The 18,677-nt window shown below is 45.8% G+C and overlaps 3 non-coding genes across 3 annotated transcripts; all 3 read left to right on the top strand.

Annotated features, from left to right (window-relative positions):
* The first annotated feature begins 11,410 nt into the window (after positions 1 to 11,410).
* On the top strand, positions 11,411 to 11,492 carry trnal-uag (transfer RNA leucine (anticodon UAG)). Its single transcript has one exon. It is a non-coding gene; the product is annotated as a tRNA-Leu (tRNA).
* A 2,873-nt stretch (positions 11,493 to 14,365) lies between these two features.
* Positions 14,366 to 14,447, top strand: trnal-aag (transfer RNA leucine (anticodon AAG)). Its single transcript has one exon. It is a non-coding gene; the product is annotated as a tRNA-Leu (tRNA).
* A 2,873-nt stretch (positions 14,448 to 17,320) lies between these two features.
* trnal-aag (transfer RNA leucine (anticodon AAG)) lies at positions 17,321 to 17,402 on the top strand. The gene has a single exon. It is a non-coding gene; the product is annotated as a tRNA-Leu (tRNA).
* Positions 17,403 to 18,677: the final 1,275 nt, after the last annotated feature.

The following is an 18,677-nucleotide window of genomic DNA, read 5'->3' as shown; positions in this document are numbered from 1 at the left end:
TGTTTGTGTATATACCTGCTTAAAGGCAGGAGACAGGTGGTAGTGGAGAGTTTCGTGTCTGTATTCCTGTATCTATGTGCTTACTGGCAGGAGACAGGGTGGTGGTGGACGGTTGTATATGCATGTGCGTTTTTGCGTATATCCGTTTAAGGTCAGTAAGCAGGGTGTTCATAGAACATAGAATATAGATCATTATGGTGCAGTACAGGCCCTTCGGCCCTCAATGTTGCGCCGACCTGTCATTCCAATCTGAAGCCTATCTAACCGACACTATTCCATGTACGTCCATATGCTTGTCCAATGACGACTTAAATTTCAAAAAGTTGGCGAATCTACTACCATTGCAGGCAAAGCATTCCATACCCTTACTACTCTCTGAGTAAAGAAACTACCTCTGACATCTGTCCTATATCTGTCACCTCTCAATTTAAAGCGATGCCCCTCGTTCTCGCCGTCAACATACTTGGAAAAACCTCTCCCTGTCCACCCTATCTAATTCTCTGATTATCTTATATGTCTCTATTGAGTCACGTCTCAAACTTCTCTCCAACGAAAACAGCCTCAAGTCCCTCAGACTTTCCTCAGACGACCTTCTCTCCATACCAGGCAAGATCCTAGTAAATCTCTTCTGCACTCTTTCCAAAGCATACTTCGTATACTTCTGATATTGCGGTGACCAGAACTGTACACAATACTCCAAGTGCGGCCGCACCAGAGTTTTGTACAGATGTAGCATAACCCCATGGTTTCAGAACTCGATCCCTATATTAATGCCTTCCTAACAGCACAGTCAACCTGGGTGGCAACTTTCAAGGATCTGTGTACCTGGACACCGAGATCTCTCTGCTCATCTACACTACCAAGAATCTTATCATAAGCCCAGTACTTTGAATTGCTGTTCCTCCGACCGAAGTGCATCACCTCTCACTTGTCCACATTAAACTCCATTTGCCACCTCTCAGCCCAGCTCTGCAACTTATCTATGTCTCTCTGTAACCTACAACATCTTTCGTCACTATCCACAACTCCACCGACCTGAGTGTTGTCTGCAAATTTACTAACCCACCCTTCTACTCCCTCATCCAGGTCGTTTATAAAAATGATGAACAGCAGTGGACCCAACACCAACCCTTGCGGCACACCACTAGTAACCGAACTCCAGATGAACATTTCCCATCAACCACCACCCTCTGTCTTCTTTCAGCAAGTCAATTACTGATCCAACCTGCTTTATTTCCTACAATCCCATTCCTCCGCATTTTGAACGATAGCCTACTGTGGAGAACCTTATCAAATGCGTTGCTGATATCCATATACACCACATCATCCAGTTTACTCTCATCTACCTGTTTGGTCACTTTCTCAAAAAACACAATACGGTTTGTGAGGCACGACATAACCTTCACAAAACCGTGCTGACTCTCCATTATCAAGTTATTATTTTCTAGATGATTGTAAATCCTATCTGTTATAACCTTTTCCAACACTTTACCAATAACTGAAGTAAGGCTCACTGGTGTATAATTATCAGGGTTGTCTCTACTCCCCTGCTTGAACAGGGGAACCACATTTGCAATCCTCCAGTCTTCTAGCACTATTCCTGTAGACAATGACGACTTAAAGATCAATGCCAAAGGCTCGGCAACCTCCTCCCTTGCTTCCCAGAGGATCCCAGGCTAAATCCCATCCAGCCCAGTGGACTTATCTATTTTCACACTCTGCAGGATTTCTAATACCTCTTCATTGTGAACCTCAATCCCACCCAGTCTAGTCGCCTGTATCTCAGTATTCTCCTCGACAACATTGTCGATTTCTCGAGTGAATACTGTCGAAAAATATTCATTTAGTGCTTTCTCTATCTCCTCCGACTCTTCACACAACTTCCCATTAATATCCTTGATTGCCCCTAATTTTACTCTTGTCATTCTTTTATTCCTTAAATACCTATAGAAAGCTTTATGGTTTACCCTGATCCTATCAGCCAACAACTTCTCATGTCTCCTCCTGACTCTTCTGAGCTCTCTCTTAGGTCTTTCCTGGCTACCTTGTAACCCTCAAGTGCCCTAACTGAACATTCACATCTCATCCGACCGTCAGCCTCCCTCTTCCTCTTGACCAGAGATTCTACTTCCTTCGTAAACCACGGCTCCTTGCGCTCTACAGCTTCTTCCCTGCCTGACAGGAACATATTTATCTAGGACTCTCAGGAGCGTTTCCTTGAATAAGCTCCACATTTCTAATGTGCCCATTCCCTGCAGGTTCCTTTCCCATCGTATACTTCCTAAATCTTGCCTAATCGCATCGTAACTGCCGTCCCTCAGCTGTAAATTTCGTGGAAGTTGCGTGTTTGTGCATTTCCATGTATAACTGTTTGATGACAGGAGACAGGGTGGTCGAGGAGATTTGAGTGAGTGAGTGTGTGTTTCCATGTATATGTGCTGACTGGCACGAGACAGTTTGATGTGTGTGTTTTTTGTTTATATCTGTCCAATGGCAGGAGGCAGGGTGTTCATGGAGTTTTGTGTGTGCTTGTGTGTGTGTGTGTGTGTGTATGTTTGTGAGTTTCTGCATACATCTTTTTCATGGCAGGAAACAGGGTGGTGGTTGAGGGATGTGTGTGTGTTTGTGTGTATATCTGCTTAAAGACAGGAGAGAGGGTGGTGGTGGAGGGTTGTGCATTGGGTTCAGTGTCTACCTGTTTAATGTTAGGAGGCAGGATGGTCATATTGGGTTGTGTGTCAATGTGTATATATATTTAAGGGCTAGAGACAGGGTGGGAGTGGAGTGTGCTGTGTGTGTGTTTCTGTGTATAACTGTTTAATGGCAGGTGGCATGTTGGTGTGGAGGGTTGTGTGTGTGCTTCTGCGTATATATGCTAAATGGAAGGTGACATGATTGTGTCTGAGTGTTTCTCTGTATACCTGCTCAATGGCAGGAGACAGGATTGTCATGGAGGGTTGTGTGTGTTTCTGCGTATCTCTATTCAATGTCAGGAGACAGTGGTGTTGAAGGGTAGAGTGTCTGTGTTTCTGTGTCTGTGTGCTTAGTGTCAGGTGACAGGGTGGTGGAGGATTGTGTATGTTTCTGTGTATACCTGTTTAAATTCAGTAGACAGGGTGTTCGTAGAAGGTTGTATGTGTGTTTCTGTGTATATCTGTTTAATGGCAGGTGACAGGGTGGTGGTCGAGTTTGGTGTGTGTGTGTTTCTGTGTATATATGTTTAATTGCAGGAGACGTGGTGGTGCTTGAGGGTTGTGCGTGCGTTTCTGTGTATATCTGCTTAATGGCAGGCAACAAGATGTTGGTCGGGGTTTTGTGTGTGCTTGTGTGTGGGTGTTTCTGTGTGTATCTGTTTAATGGCATAAAACAATGTGGTGGTTAACAGTTGTGTGTTTGTGCATGTATACGTATATCTGTTGAATCGCAGGGGACAGGGTTGTGATGGAGGGTTGTGTGTGTGTGTTTCTGTGCATGTCTGTTTAATGGCAAGAGACAGGGTGATGGTGTCGAGATTAGTTTGTGTTTCTGTTTATATCGGTTTAATCGCCAGAGAGAGTGTGATGGTGGAGGGTTGTGTCTGTGTGTGTTTATGTGTATGTCTGATTAACGGCAGCAAACGGGGTGGTGGTGGAGGGTTCTGTATATGTGTGTGTTTCTGTGTATATCTGTTTCAGGGCAGGAGACATGATGGTGGTCAAGGGTTGTGTGTGTGTACTTTTGTATATATCTGCTAAATGGCAGCAGAACAGGGTGGTGGTGGACGGACTTGTGTGTGTTTGTGTGTATATCTGTTTAATGTCAGCAGACAGGGTGGCGGTCGAGGATTGTGTGTGTGTGTGTGTTTTTCTATGTATATCTGTTTAGTGGCAGGAGAAATGGTTGTGGTGGAGGACTGTGTGTGTGTTTCTGCATGTATCTATTTAATGGCTGCTGACAGGGAGGTAGTGGGGGGTTTGTGTGTTTCTATATATATATTGAATTGCAGGAGACAGGCTGGCAATGAGGGTTGTGTGTGTGCTTCTGTGTATATCTGATTTAGGGCAGGAGACAGGGTGATGGTTGAGGGTTGTGTGTGTGTATTTCTGTGTATATCTGCTCAATGGCACGAGAACAGTGTGGTGGTGGAGGGTTGCGTGTGTGCGTGTGTGTGTGTTTCTGTGTATATCAGTTTAATGCCAGGAGACAGAGTGTTGGTGTAGGGTTGTCTGTGCGTTTTTTTGTGCCAGTCTCTTTAATGGTAGTTGATAAGGTAGTGGTGCAGGGTTGTGTGCGTTTTTCTGTGTATATCTGCTTAATGACAGGAGACAGACTGGTGTTCGTGGAGGGTTGTGTGCATGTGTTTTTCGGTGTATATCTGTTTAATGCCAGGAGACAGGGTGGTGCTGAAGATATGCGTGTATGTTTCTGTGTACATCTCTTTAGTTGCAGGAGACAGTGTGTTGGAGGAGGATTGTGTGTGTGTGTGTATCTGTGTACATATGTTTAATTTCAGGAGACAGGGTGGTGGTGGAGGGATTTGTATATGTGTTACTGTATATATCTGTTTATGGGTAGGAGATGGGGTGTCATGGAGGTTTCTGTGCGTGTGTGTGTTTCTGTGTATATCTGTTTAAGGACTGGTGACAGGGTGGTGGTGGAGGGTTGTGTGTTTATTTCTGTATATCTCTGTTTAATAATAGGAGAACAAGTTGGTGTTGGAGGATTGTGTGTGTGTGTTTCTGTGTATATTTATTTAAGGGCAGGAGACAGGGTGGTGATGGAGGATTGTGTGTGTGTGTTTCTGTGTATATTTATTTAAGAGCAGGAGACAGGGTGGTGATGGAGGATTGTCTGTGTGTTTCTGTGCATATCTGATTAATGGCAGGAAACAGGGTGGTGATGGAGGATTGTGTGTGTATTTCTGTGTGCACCTGTTTAATAGCAGGAGACTGGGTGTTCGTTGAGTGTTGTGTGCGTGTGTTTCTGTATACATCTATTTAAGGGCTGCAGACAGGGTGGTGGTGGAGGGTAGTGTGCGTGTGTGTTTAATGACAGGAGACAGTGGTGGAGGAGGAACGTGTGTGTGTTTCTGTGTTTAACTGCTTAATGACAGGAGATAGGGTGGTGCTGGAAATATGTGTGTATGTTTCTGTATGTATCGGTTTAATTGCAGGACATGGTGGTGGAGGAGGCTGGTGCTTGTGTGTTTCTGCGTAAATCTATTTATAGGCAAGACACAGTGTGGTAGTGGAGGGTAGAATGTCTGTGTTCCTGTGTCTATGTGCTTACTTGCAGGAGACAGGATGGCGGTGGAGGGTTGTGTATGTATGATTTTCTTTGTATATCTGTTTAATGGCAGGAGACAGGGTGGTGACCGAGAGTTGTGAGTGTTTGTTTCTGTGTATATCTTTTTAATGGCAGGAGACAGGGTGGTGGCCAAGAGTTGCGTGTGTTTGTTTCTGTGTATATCTGTTTAATGGCAGGAGACAGGGAGTTGGTCGAGGGTTGTGTGTGTGCATTTCTGTGAATATCCACTCAATGGCAGGAGACAGGGTGGTGATGGAGGGATGTGTGTGTGTGTTTCTGTCCATATCTGTTTAATGGCAGGAGACAGGGTGGTCGTGGAGGGTTGTGCATGTGTGTGATTCTGTGTATATCTGTTTAATGGCAAGAGACAGGGTGGTGGTGGATGGAGTATGTGCGTGTTTCTGTGTATGTCTGTTTAATTGCAGGAGACAGGGTGGTGGTAGAAGGTGGTGTATGCGTGTTTCACTGTATATCTGAAAAATCGTCGGAGACTGGGTGGTGATGGAAGTTTGTGTGTGTTTGTGTTCCTGTGTATATCTGTTTAATGAAAGGAGACAGGGTGGTGGTGGAGGGTTGCTGTATGTTTCTGTAAATTTCTGTTTAATAGCAGCAGACAGCGTGGTGGTGGAGGAAGGTGAGTGTGTGTTCCTGTGCATGTCTGTTTAATTGCAGGAGACAGCGTGGTGGTGAAGGATTGTGTGTGTGTTTCTGTGTATGTCTATTTAATGGCAAGAGACAAGGGGATGGTCTCGAGATGTGTGTGTTTCTTTTTATACCTGTTTAATTGCCGGTGAGTGTGTGATGGTAGACCATTGTGTGTGTGAGTGTGTGTGCGTGTGTTTCTGTGTAGATCTGTGTAATGGCAGGAGACAGTGTGGTCGTGAATGATTGTGTGTGTGTGTTTCTGTTATATTTGTTTAATGGCAGGAGACAGGAATTTGTTTTAGAGATTTGTGTGTGTTTCTGTGTATATCTGCTTATTGTTCGGAGGCAAAGTGTTGGTGCAGGCTAGTGTGTGTATGTGCTTCTGTGTATATCTGCTTGATAGCGTGAGACAACGTGGCGGTGGAGGCTTGTGTTTTGTGTTTCAGTGTATATCTGATTAGTGGCAAGAAACAGGGTTTTGGTGGAGAGTTGTGTGTGTTTCTGCATATATCTGCTTATTGGCAAGAAGACAGGGTAGTGGTGGAAGGTTGTGTGCTGGTGTTTCTGTCAATAACAGTTTAATAACAGGAGACAGGTATTGGTGCAGGTTGGTGTGCATGTTTTTCTGCATTTTACGTGAACCGAACAATTTGCTGCAGAGACATTCACACATGGACACGAGCCACATTGATATAACTGACTTGGAAACGTTTTGGAACTGAGTTGGAAGAGTGTCTTTTTTTTTAACGTTTTCAAGATGTCAAATACGCTGAACAGCAACGCGCTATTGGAAACAGAAAGGTGAACGGTACAATGGCTTCAACATTCAGTGCTGAATGCCACTGAGCCGCAGGAGGGGCGACTGCGGCTTGTTTCTGTAGTGTAGCGGTCATTACGTTCGCCTTAAGCGAGAAACGTCCCCAGTTCGAAAGTGGGCAAAAACTTGCTTTGTTCGACAACTGCAGCCTTTGACATAGACAAGAGCCGACCTTCCTTGCTTGTTTTCCCATTTGCAAACCTGCCTTCGAATTTGCTTGAAGAAATCTGCTCTCGAAGTGAACTGCAATACAATTCCATTTAAATACAGTGCAAAGAATTGTAAATGATCATAAGCCTTCTGTTTGAGAGTGGAGTTGACCCCCGTCTGATGCATCCGTTTGCATTCCTTGCGCAGGCGGCCCGGTTCAATGCACAATGCACCACGGATTACTGAACTAATCTGTCTGTCAAATGTGTCCCAAAGTCGTCTCTGAAAGACCTCATTTGGAAGGTGTCTGTCGTTATTCAACGTGCGAGAATTGGCACCAGAGATCCTGAATCATGTTTTGGAGCAGTTCGCAGGTTGGTGGCTCATTCAATCAGCAACAGCAATGAAAGAAATTACACTCTCAGAGGAACCTCTGGACCTGTGCTTTCATAGCGTCGCTCGTATTAAGGTGCGCCCCGGGATCTAAGCCACGTTGGAACTGAAACGGAGGAATCGACAGAGAGACTACAGAATGACATCGCATCCATTTGGTTTTCTTGAAATCACTGACGAGCAGGAAAATGTAAACGGGAGGGCGACTGGGGAAGTGTGGCAGTTGCAGCTCTGGTGAAACTCCTTCTTTGTGATTCACTCAGCAACCAGACACGTGAAGGTGAATCAGGCGTGAGAGCTCTTCACATCGTGAACAAAAAGCAATCAAGGGCAGTTAGCACCTCTTCCGGAGTGGGGGTGGGGTGAGGTAATTACCTTTTGACTTCTGTTACTATGTTCAGAACCTGCCTTTTAGACTGAGGTGAAAAGAAACTGCATTTCTAAAAAGCACCATGGAATTTGTTAAACTCTATTGAGACGCTTCTCATCGATTCCCACACAGGTTTCCGACTCAGTTGGTATCCATGAGGCTCATGTCCAGGTGTGAACATCACTGCAGCAAATTGCACGGTGAAGGTAAAAGGCAAGGAAAGTGGCATCTCGAACCGGCCCCGAGGTCAGACCTTACTCAGGATGCAATCTGTCGATCTCGGATTGGAATGCGACCTCCGGTTTTAGGGTGCAACTTTCTTTGGGAACCTTATTCTGCAAAACAGACACAGTGACTGAAACTATGCTGCACGGTATGATTTGGGACACGGCCTGCTCAGCTTTATGCATTTTCCCTGTAGTCCGGTGTGTTTCATGTTTCGTGTAAACGTGAAAGTTGTCCTGTTTCGAGCAATGGGTGAAATCATTTAGCAAAGCAAGAATCCGAATTGCAGTAATGTCAAGCAGCTGATGGTAATTTGACCGAATCATAACCGATCATATATTCTCACGCACTCACAGATACATTTGTAGCTGAATCCAGTCTGAGAAGATAGACTCAGTTTACCAGTGAATTTAGTCTGGATTGATGGGCTGTCATTATCTGCTGAGAAATAGATATTGTCGACGGGCACATCCGAGCTGCTGTGCGAGTCGGTGAGGGATCATAGAACCCTTTTCACGTGAGTTTGCATCTGTTGTTATGCAGGAGCACAATTGGAAGTGCAAGACATAGGTGGGCGGGGCGTGTTCGTAGTGTGGCTGAGCGGTCCATTAGGCTGGGTTAAAGCTCCAGTCTCGACAGAGGCGTGGGTTCGAATCCGACCGCTGCCATTACTTCTCAACAGCTCCATTGGCACGGCTTGTTAAAATGCTGTTTCGAGCCCTGCTGCGTTTCTGTTTAAAACAGAAGCGAAATGGGTTTGCTTCCCGGGGGATTGACTGCGGTGTGGGAAAGTGCCTGTTCTGTCGTGATCGTGTTCGCCTCCCGCGGGGAAAATCGCAAGCAGCTCTACTGTTGCTTTCAGTTCCAGGCAAGTTGAGCTTTTACTGGAACCGAATGGAGACTGTTATTTCATCGCTGTTGCGAAACAGAGTCCTACGGTGACACGACTCGCCGTCATTCGGTTTTCTGGCCAATGAGAAAATCGTTCCAATCTATTTCGATGTCACATGTTATTGAATTTCTCCCACTTTCTTCATTTCCGTCCTGGAGACATCGGAAGGGAAAGGTAATCTAATCGAGACTGCGATTGGTGAAATTCACTTTTTATGGCCCATTCTTGTTATGTTCTTTCTTTGTCGCTTTGCAGCTTTGTCTGGGAAGTGGTGGTGCACTCAGGCTCCAGTATGTTTGAAAGATTAGTTTGGAATTGCCCCGTTGTCAGTTGGGTGATTACTTTATGGCTCATGCCCCCGGACTGTCTCACATTTAGCATTCGTGCTCGCTGTGTCTGAAAATGCATTTGGTTTTCCAGTTTTGTTTGTGTTCCGTGTTAAATGCTTTCTGATTTGCGATTCGCTCAATACATTACGAATTAACAGGGTTTCTGAGGTAACTTCCAGCTGCAAAAATCCTCAACTGAGAATCTGGGAAACTTTCATGGAGTATGGTCAGTCGGAGCAAAAGTAAGGATGTCGTTCGTTTCTGCAGTGTTTCACAATACTACCTTTCCCGTGAGCAGTCGAACAGACTAAATGACTTTGCCACTGACTGCGACGGTAAGCTCCGCAAAAACGTAATTCTTTAATGCAGGTGTGAGCAACACAACGTTATTGGGGTACACCACGTGGAAACAGATACTTCGGTGTATCACGTCCATGCTCAGCACATAGCCAAATTTAAACAAGTCCCCATTCAACAACGAGCTCATGGAAACAGAAAGGTGAATGGTAGAATGGCTTCAGGTTTCAGTGCTGGATGCCACTGAGCCGCAGCAAGGCGGTCAGAGGCCGGTTTCTGTAGTGTAGTGGTCGTCACGTTCGCCTCACACGCGAAAGGTCCCCAGTTCGAAAGTGGGCAGAAACTGCTTTGTTCTTCAACTGCAGTCTTTTACATGGACAAGAACGGAGCTGACTTGCTTGCTTTCCCATCTGCAAACCTGCCTTCGAGTTTGCTCAAACAAATCTGCTCTCGTCGTGAAATGCAATGCAGTTCCATTTACTAACAGTGCAAAGCATTGTAAAGTTTTTCTCCTACCTGGTTCTGATCATATGCCATTCTGTTTGAGAGTGTAGTTACCCCCTTCTGATCCTTCCACGAAAAGCATTACCGCATTTGCATTCCTTGCGCAGGCAGCCCGGTTCAAAGATAGGGAAGAAGCCGATGCGCTGGTGTCACAATGCACCACGGATTCCTGAACTAATCTGTCTGTCAAATGTATCCCAAAGTCGTCTCTGAAAGACCTCATTTGGAAGGTGTCTGTCGTTATTCAACGTGCGAGAATTGGCACCAGAGATCCTGAATCATGTTTTGGAGCAGTTCGCAGGTTGGTGGCTCATTCAATCAGCAACAGCAATGAAAGAAATTACACTCTCAGAGGAACCTCTGGACCTGTGCTTTCATAGCGTCCGCTCGTATTAAGGTGCGCCCCGAGATCTAAGCCACGTTGGAACTGAAACGGAGGAATCGACAGAGAGACTACAGAATGACATCGCATCCATTTGTTTTTCTTGAAATCACTGACGAGCAGGAAAATGTAAACGGGAGGGCGACTGGGGAAGTGTGGCAGTTGCAGCTCTGGTGAAACTCCTTCTTTGTGATTCACTCAGCAACGAGACACGTGAAGGTGAATCAGGCGTGAGAGCTCTTCACATCGTGAACAAAAAGCAATCAAGGGCAGTTAGCACCTCTTCCGGAGTGGGGGTGGGGTGAGGTAATTACCTTTTGACTTCTGTTACTATGTTGAGAAACTGCCTTTTAGATTGAGGTGAAAACAAACTGCATTTCTAAAAAGCACCATGGAATTTGTTAAACTCTATTGAGACGCTTCTCATCGATTCCCACACAGGTTTCCGACTCAGTTGGTATCCATGAGGATCATGTCCAGGTGTGAACATCTCTGCAGCAAATTTCACGGTGAAGGTAAAAGGCAAGGAAAGTGGCATCTCGAACCGGCCCCGAGGTCAGACCTTCCTCACGATGCAATCTGTCGTTCTCGGATTGGAATGCGAACTCCGGTTTTAGGGTGGAACTTTCTTTGGGAACCTTATTCTGCAAGACAGACACAGTGACTGAAACTATGCTGCACGGTATGATTTGGGACACGGCCTGCTCAGCTTTGTACATTTTCCCTGTAGTCCGGTATGTTTCATGTTCCGTGTAAACGTGAAAGTTGTCCTGTTTCGAGCAATGGGTGAAATCATTTAGCAAAGCAAGAATCCGAATTGCAGTAATGTCAAGCAGCTGATGGTAATTTGACCCAATCATAACCGATCATATATTCTCACGCACTCACAGATACATTTGCAGCTGAATCCAGTCTGAGAAGATAGACTCAGTTTACCAGTGATGTTTGTCTGTATTGATGGGCTGTCATTATCTGCTGAGAAATTGATATTGTAGACGGGCACATCCGAGCTGCTGTGCGAGTCGGAGAGGGATCATAGAACCCTTTTCACGTGAGTTTGCATCTGTTGTTATGCAGGAGCACAATTGGAAGTGCAAGAAAATGGCGCGGTGGGCGTGTTGGTAGTGTGGCCGAGCGGTCTAAGGCGCTGGATTTAGGCTCCAGTCTCGACAGAGGCGTGGGTTCGAATCCCACCGCTGCCATTTCTTCTGAACAGCTCCATCGGCAACAGTTTGTTAAAATGCTGTTTCGATCCCTGCTGCATTTCTGTTTAAAACAGAAGAAAAATGGGTTTGCTTCCCGGGGGATTGACTGCGGTGTGGGAAAGTGCCGAATTTTCCAAAGTGCCTGTTCTGTCGTGATCGTGTTCGCCTCCCGCGGGGAAAATCGCCAGCAGCTCTACTGTTGCTTTCAGTTCCAGGCAAGTTGAGCTTTTACTGGAACCGAATGGAGACTGTTATTTCATCGCTGTTGCGAAAGAGAGTCCTACGGTGACTCGACTCGCCGTCATTCGGTTTTCTGGCCAATGAGAAAATCGTTCCAATCTATTTCGATGTCATATGTTATTGAATTTCTCCCACTTTCTTTATTTCCGTCCTGGAGACATCGGAAGGGAAAGGTAATCTAATCGAGACTGCGATTGGTGAAATTCACTTTTTATGGCCCATTCTTGTTATGTTCTTTCTTTGTCGCTTTGCAGCATTGTCTGGGAAGTGGTGGTGCACTCAGGCTCCAGTATGTTTGAAAGATTAGTTTGGAATTGCCCCGTTGTTAGTTGTGTGATTACTTTATAGCTCATGCCCCCGGACTGTCTCACATTTAGCATTCGTGCTCGCTGTGTCTGAAAATGCATTTGGTTTTCCAGTTTTGTTTGTGTTCCGTGTTAAATGCTTTCTGTTTTGCGATTCGCTCAATACATTACGAATTAACAGGGTTTCTGAGGTAACTTCCAGCTGCAAAAATCCTCAACTGAGAATCTGGGAAACTTTCACGGAGTATGGTCAGTCGGAGCAAAAGTAAGGATGTCGTTCGTTTCTGCAGTGTTTCACAATACTACCTTTCCCGTGAGCATTCGAACAGACTAAATGATTTTGCCACAGACTGCGACGGTAAGCTCCGCAAAAACGTAATTCTTTAAAGCAGGTGTGAGCAACACAACGTTATTGGGGTACACCACGTGGAAACAGATACTTCGGTGTATCACGTCCATGCTCAGCACATAGCCAAATTTAAACAAGTCCCCATTCAACAACGAGCTCATGGAAACAGAAAGGTGAAAGGTAGAATGGCTTCAGGTTTCAGTGCTGGATGCCACTGAGCCCCAGCAGGGCCGGCAGAGGCCAGTTTCTGTAGTGTAGTGGTCATCACGTTCGCTTCACTCGCGAAAGGTCCCCAGTTCGAAGCTGAGCAGAAACTGCTTTGTTCTTCAACTGCAGTCTTTTACATGGACAAGAACGGAGCTGACTTGCTTGCTTTCCCATCTGCAAACCTGCCTTCGAGTTTGCTTAAACAAATCTGCTCTCGTCGTGAAATGCAATGCAGTTCCATTTACTAACAGTGCAAAGCATTGTAAAGTTTTTCTCCTACCTGGTTCTGATCATATGCCATTCTGTTTGAGAGTGTAGTTACCCCCTTCTGATCCTTCCACGAAAAGCATTACCGCATTTGCATTCCTTGCGCAGGCAGCCCGGTTCAAAGATAGGGAAGAAGCCGATGCGCTGGTGTCACAATGCACCACGGATTCCTGAACTAATCTGTCTGTCAAATGTATCCCAAAGTCGTCTCTGAAAGACCTCATTTGGAAGGTGTCTGTCGTTATTCAACGTGCGAGAATTGGCACCAGAGATCCTGAATCATGTTTTGGAGCAGTTCGCAGGTTGGTGGCTCATTCAATCAGCAACAGCAATGAAAGAAATTACACTCTCAGAGGAACCTCTGGACCTGTGCTTTCATAGCGTCGCTCGTATTAAGGTGCGCCCCGAGATCTAAGCCACGTTGGAACTGAAACGGAGGAATCGACAGAGAGACTTAGAATGACATCGCATCCATTTGGTTTTCTTGAAATCACTGACGAGCAGGAAAATTCTAAACGGGAGGGCGACTGGGGAAGTGTGGCAGTTGCAGCTCTGGTGAAACTCCTTCTTTGTGATTCACTCAGCAACGAGACACGTGAAGGTGAATCAGGCGTGAGAGCTCTTCACATCGTGAACAAAAAGCAATCAAGGGCAGTTAGCACCTCTTCCGGAGTGGGGGTGGGGTGAGGTAATTACCTTTTGACTTCTGTTACTATGTTGAGAAACTGCCTTTTAGATTGAGGTGAAAAGAAACTGCATTTCTAAAAAGCACCATGGAATTTGTTAAACTCTATTGAGACGCTTCTCATCGATTCCCACACAGGTTTCCGACTCAGTTGGTATCCATGAGGCTCATGTCCAGGTGTGAACATCTCTGCAGCAAATTTCACGGTGAAGGTAAAAGGCAAGGAAAGTGGCATCTCGAACCGGCCCCGAGTTCAGACCTTCCTCACGATGCAATCTGTCGTTCTCGGATTGGAATGCGAACTCCGGTTTTAGGGTGGAACTTTCTTTGGGAACCTTATTCTGCAAAACAGACACAGTGACTGAAACTGTGCTGCACGGTATGATTTGGGACACGGCCTGCTCAGCTTTGTACATTTTCCCTGTAGTCCGGTATGTTTCATGTTCCGTGTAAACGTGAAAGTTGTCCTGTTTCGAGCAATGGGTGAAATCATTTAGCAAAGCAAGAATCCGAATTGCAGTAATGTCAAGCAGCTGATGGTAATTTGACCCAATCATAACCGATCATATATTCTCACGCACTCACAGATACATTTGTAGCTGAATCCAGTCTGAGAAGATAGACTCAGTTTACCAGTGATGTTTGTCTGTATTGATGGGCTGTCATTATCTGCTGAGAAATTGATATTGTAGACGGGCAAATCCGAGCTGCTGTGCGAGTCGGAGAGGGATCATAGAACCCTTTTCACGTGAGTTTGCATCTGTTGTTATGCAGGAGCACAATTGGAAGTGCAAGAAAATGGCGAGGCGGGCGTGTTGGTAGTGTGGCCGAGCGGTCTAAGGCGCTGGATTAAGGCTCCAGTCTCGACAGAGGCGTGGGTTCGAATCCCACCGCTGCCATTTCTTCTGAACAGCTCCATCGGCAACAGTTTGTTAAAATGCTGTTTCGATCCCTGCTGCATTTCTGTTTATAACAGAAGAAAAATGGGTTTGCTTCCCGGGGGATTGACTGCGGTGTGGGAAAGTGCCGAATTTTCCAAAGTGCCTGTTCTGTCGTGATCGTGTTCGCCTCCCGCGGGGAAAATCGCCAGCAGCTCTACTGTTGCTTTCAGTTCCAGGCAAGTTGAGCTTTTACTGGAACCGAATGGAGACTGTTATTTCATCGCTGTTGGGAAAGAGAGTCCTACGGTGACTCGACTCGCCGTCATTCGGTTTTCTGGCCAATGAGAAAATCGTTCCAATCTATTTCGATGTCATATGTTATTGAATTTCTCCCACTTTCTTTATTTCCGTCCTGGAGACATCGGAAGGGAAAGGTAATCTAATCGAGACTGCGATTGGTGAAATTCACTTTTTATGGCCCATTCTTGTTATGTTCTTTCTTTGTCGCTTTGCAGCATTGTCTGGGAAGTGGTGGTGCACTCAGGCTCCAGTATGTTTGAAAGATTAGTTTGGAATTGCCCCGTTGTTAGTTGTGTGATTACTTTATAGCTCATGCCCCCGGACTGTCTCACATTTAGCATTCGTGCTCGCTGTGTCTGAAAGTGCATTTGGTTTTCCAGTTTTGTTTGTGTTCCGTGTTAAATGCTTTCTGTTTTGCGATTCGCTCAATACATTACGAATTAACAGGGTTTCTGAGGTAACTTCCAGCTGCAAAAATCCTCAACTGAGAATCTGGGAAACTTTCACGGAGTATGGTCAGTCGGAGCAAAAGTAAGGATGTCGTTCGTTTCTGCAGTGTTTCACAATACTACCTTTCCCGTGAGCATTCGAACAGACTAAATGATTTTGCCACAGACTGCGACGGTAAGCTCCGCAAAAACGTAATTCTTTAAAGCAGGTGTGAGCAACACAACGTTATTGGGGTACACCACGTGGAAACAGATACTTCGGTGTATCACGTCCATGCTCAGCACATAGCCAAATTTAAACAAGTCCCCATTCAACAACGAGCTCATGGAAACAGAAAGGTGAAAGGTAGAATGGCTTCAGGTTTCAGTGCTGGATGCCACTGAGCCCCAGCAGGGCCGGCAGAGGCCAGTTTCTGTAGTGTAGTGGTCATCACGTTCACCTCACTCGCGAAAGGTCCCCAGTTCGAAGCTGGGCAGAAACTGCTTTGTTCTTCAACTGCAGTCTTTTACATGGACAAGAACGGAGCTGACTTGCTTGCTTTCCCATCTGCAAACCTGCCTTCGAGTTTGCTTAAACAAATCTGCTCTCGTCGTGAAATGCAATGCAGTTCCATTTACTAACAGTGCAAAGCATTGTAAAGTTTTTCTCCTACCTGGTTCTGATCATATGCCATTCTGTTTGAGAGTGTAGTTACCCCCTTCTGATCCTTCCACGAAAAGCATTACCGCATTTGCATTCCTTGCGCAGGCAGCCCGGTTCAAAGATAGGGAAGAAGCCGATGCGCTGGTGTCACAATGCACCACGGATTCCTGAACTAATCTGTCTGTCAAATGTATCCCAAAGTCGTCTCTGAAAGACCTCATTTGGAAGGTGTCTGTCGTTATTCAACGTGCGAGAATTGGCACCAGAGATCCTGAATCATGTTTTGGAGCAGTTCGCAGGTTGGTGGCTCATTCAATCAGCAACAGCAATGAAAGAAATTACACTCTCAGAGGAACCTCTGGACCTGTGCTTTCATAGCGTCGCTCGTATTAAGGTGCGCCCCGAGATCTAAGCCACGTTGGAACTGAAACGGAGGAATCGACAGAGAGACTACAGAATGACATCGCATCCATTTGGTTTTCTTGAAATCACTGACGAGCAGGAAAATGTAAACGGGAGGGCGACTGGGGAAGTGTGGCAGTTGCAGCTCTGGTGAAACTCCTTCTTTGTGATTCACTCAGCAACCAGACACGTGAAGGTGAATCAGGCGTGAGAGCTCTTCACATCGTGCACAAAAAGCAATCAAGGGCAGTTAGCACCTCTTCCGGAGTGGGGGTGGGGTGAGGTAATTACCTTTTGACTTCTGTTACTATGTTGAGAAACTGCCTTTTAGATTGAGGTGAAAAGAAACTGCATTTCTAAAAAGCACCATGGAATTTGTTAAACTCTATTGAGACGCTTCTCATCGATTCCCACACAGGTTTCCGACTCAGTTGGTATCCATGAGGCTCATGTCCAGGTGTGAACATCTCTGCAGCAAATTTCACGGTGAAGGTAAAAGGCAAGGAAAGTGGCATCTCGAACCGACCCCGAGTTCAGACCTTCCTCACGTTGCAATCTGTCGTTCTCGGATTGGAATGCGAACTCCGGTTTTAGGGTGGAACTTTCTTTGGGAACCTTATTCTGCAAAACAGACACAGTGACTGAAACTATGCTGCACGGTATGATTAGGGACACGGCCTGCTCAGCTTTGTGCATTTTCCCTGTAGTCCGGTATGTTTCATGTTCCGTGTAAACGTGAAAGTTGTCCTGTTTCGAGCAATGGGTGAAATCATTTAGCAAAGCAAGAATCCGAATTGCAGTAATGTCCAGCAGCTGATGGTAATTTGACCCAATCATAACCGATCATATATTCTCACGCACTCACAGATACATTTGTAGCTGAATCCAGTCTGAGAAGATAGACTCAGTTTACCAGTGATGTTTGTCTGTATTGATGGGCTGTCATTATCTGCTGAGAAATTGATATTGTCGACGGGCACATCCGAGCTGCTGTGCGAGTCGGAGAGGGATCATCGAACCCTTTTCACGTGAGTTTGCATCTGTTGTTATGCAGGAGCACAATTGGAAGTGCAAGAAAATGGCGAGGTGGGTGTGTTGGTAGTGTGGCCGAGCGGTCTAAGGCGCTGGATTAAGGCTCCAGTCTCGACAGAGGCGTGGGTTCGAATCCCACCGCTGCCATTTCTTCTGAACAGCTCCGTCGGCAACAGTTTGTTAAAATGCTGTTTCGATCCCTGCTGCATTTCTGTTTATAACAGAAGAAAAATGGGTTTGCTTCCCGGGGGATTGACTGCGGTGTGGGAAAGTGCCGAATTTTCCAAAGTGCCTGTTCTGTCGTGATCGTGTTCGCCTCCCGCGGGGAAAATCGCCAGCAGCTCTACTGTTGCTTTCAGTTCCAGGCAAGTTGAGCTTTTACTGGAACCGAATGGAGACTGTTATTTCATCGCTGTTGCGAAAGAGAGTCCTACGGTGACTCGACTCGCCGTCATTCGGTTTTCTGGCCAATGAGAAAATCGTTCCAATCTATTTCGATGTCATATGTTATTGAATTTCTCCCACTTTCTTTATTTCCGTCCTGGAGACATCGGAAGGGAAAGGTAATCTAATCGAGACTGCGATTGGTGAAATTCACTTTTTATTGCCCATTCTTGTTATGTTCTTTCTTTGTCGCTTTGCAGCATTGTCTGGGAAGTGGTGGTGCACTCAGGCTCCAGTATGTTTGAAAGATTAGTTTGGAATTGCCCCGTTGTTAGTTGTGTGATTACTTTATAGCTCATGCCCCCGGACTGTCTCACATTTAGCATTCGTGCTCGCTGTGTCTGAAAGTGCATTTGGTTTTCCAGTTTTGTTTGTGTTCCGTGTTAAATGCTTTCTGTTTTGCGATTCGCTCAATACATTACGAATTAATCGGGGTTTCTGAGGTAACTTCCAGCTGCAAAAATCCTCAACTGAGAATCTGGGAAACTTTCACGGAGTATGGTCAGTCGGAGCAAAAGTAAGGATGTCGTTCGTTTCTGCAGTGTTTCACAATACTACCTTTCCCGTGAGCATTCGAACAGACTAAATGATTTTGCCACAGACTGCGACGGTAAGCTCCGCAAAAACGTAATTCTTTAAAGCAGGTGTGAGCAACACAACGTTATTGGGGTACACCACGTGGAAACAGATACTTCGGTGTATCACGTCCATGCTCAGCACATAGCCAAATTTAAACAAGTCCCCATTCAACAACGAGCTCATGGAAACAGAAAGGTGAAAGGGAGAATGGCTTCAGGTTTCAGTGCTGGATGCCACTGAGCCCCAGCAGGGCCGGCAGAGGCCAGTTTCTGTAGTGTAGTGGTCATCACGTTCGCCTCACTCGCGAAAGGTCCCCCGTTCGAAAGTGGGCCGAAACAGCTTTGTTCTTCAACTGCAGTCTTTTACATGGACAAGAACGGAGCTGACTTGCTTGCTTTC

Source organism: Chiloscyllium punctatum, chromosome 14 (assembly GCF_047496795.1).
Source record: "Chiloscyllium punctatum isolate Juve2018m chromosome 14, sChiPun1.3, whole genome shotgun sequence".
NCBI lineage: Eukaryota > Metazoa > Chordata > Chondrichthyes > Orectolobiformes > Hemiscylliidae > Chiloscyllium > Chiloscyllium punctatum.
The sequence above is the reverse complement of the archived record's forward strand: the minus strand, read 5'-3'. Positions and strand labels throughout refer to the sequence as shown.